A 1,962-nucleotide genomic window follows, 5' to 3' on the forward strand; every position below is an offset into this window, starting at 1 on the left:
ACATCCAAATAAACTAAGATCAGGTTTCCAGTGTTGTCTGACACATGCACACACTCTGACACACACACACACACACACACACACACACACATTCATTTGAACATGAACTGTAAAGACACAGGCTGATTCCCAAAGAGAGCACAAGTTATTTTTGCAAAAGGAAGTGTCAGTTACATTTAAATTAGATTATGCTGACATCTCAGATATTCAGAACAACATAACATTTATACAAGAGAGGGCAACTAAATGTCATCTTTTAGAAGGTGGGTGTGTATGTGCACATATTTGTGTGCAAATGTGTGGCCCTATTGCATTTTAGCATGTAAGGTGTCATAATTTGCCATAAAGTAAATTGTCTGTTTTCGGTTCATTTATAAATGTAGTCAGCCTACACCTAATTTCTACTTTCCCAACATCTGCATACTTCCAATTCAATTTCTATCTCATTTTTCTTTATTAGCACTGAAATGGTAATAAGTATCCCAAAGCTTTAAGAAAACGAACAGTTATAGACTCATATTTTTACACTAACAATTCCCATTTCTGTTGTGTAGTGGCTCCATGTGGCTCCATGTACTACAGTATATGATTGTGAACTGACTAGTTTTCACAGATGCAACTCTGCACAATGATGGTCCCAAACAGCATCTATATTTTAAGTGACAATCACAGGGATTCTTGTTTTTCTTTGTTTTGTTGACACCTTTGGTGATAGACGTCATTGCTTTGGTGTCGTGCACATAGGGGAGACTGGGGTAAGATGAGCCATTTTTCATATTTAGGATCACTACATCAAGGCAATCATAGTTTTGTCGCTAACTAATATATCTGCATATATTTCAGGATGTTGTGCATCTCTTCAAACAAACAGAATGAGTGTAAACATAACTGTTTCCATAATATAGCACGTCCAAAAAAAGTGGTCTCGTGGCACAACTTACCCCGTGTATGGGGTAAGTTGAGCATAGGGGCGGGGTAAGTTGAGCCGTATCCCTATCCCCCCCCCCACCTTCCTCCCCACCTCCATCCCACCCCTCCCTCACCTTCTCCCTCCCTAAATAACAGTCACTTCTTCACATTCATGTGTATTTTTATTTATTAAACACAATTCAACAGGTACAATAAACAGCTGTTTTAACATGCCTTAAAGTGCGCTTGGGAAGAGAACATTAACAGCTGTGTTTTTGGAAAGAAAACACTAGAACACTAGTTTCTTGGTGTCCTTGCTGACAGTAAGGTCAGTTATGAACATATGAACGTAACACATTTGAACACTGAACCAAAATACACTTGCCCCATACACTTAATATGTAATTAATATTTATTTTATTTTTATTTTTAATTAATTAATTAAATAATTATTTTATTTTTTTATTCATTCATTCATTCATTCAATATTTCATATTTATTTAATATTTAAGACATTTAGGCTACAGCCAAAATACACTTATTAAGTGTATGGGGCTCCGGCTCAACTTACCCCTGGCCAAATGGCTCATCTTACCCCCGAGCTACCATTTTGAATTTTTTAGTCCCCACAGCTAAAATGGTGCACTTTTATGCTAGGTTTATGACCTCATGTTGTAGCTCATAGATACCACAACTGATGTATAAAACAAATTTAAAATGATCTGTTTTGGTCTTAACACAATTCTCATGAAACTGATGATAGATTGAATTCACTTTCAAGAGTAAAAAATGCTTTTTTGGAAATAAATGTCTAACCACTTTACCCATGTGGTTCTTACCTTCACAGACTCCATGAAATGATGCCTTCCTCCTAAATATTTGGTCAAATGATCAATGTTTTTTACCGTTTCCTAGCAACAGGGGGTGGCTCAACTTACCCTTTGGCTCAACTTACCCCAGTCTCCCCTACCCGAAACAGTTCTGGTTCTTGAAGCATTTCCATGAGGGATTTTTGAAACCAAGGTGCTAACTACTGAAACAGCCTGAAATTTT

The sequence above is a fragment of the Myripristis murdjan genome, chromosome 1 (genome assembly GCF_902150065.1).
Source record: "Myripristis murdjan chromosome 1, fMyrMur1.1, whole genome shotgun sequence".
In the NCBI taxonomy this organism is placed as follows: Eukaryota; Metazoa; Chordata; class Actinopteri; order Holocentriformes; family Holocentridae; genus Myripristis; species Myripristis murdjan.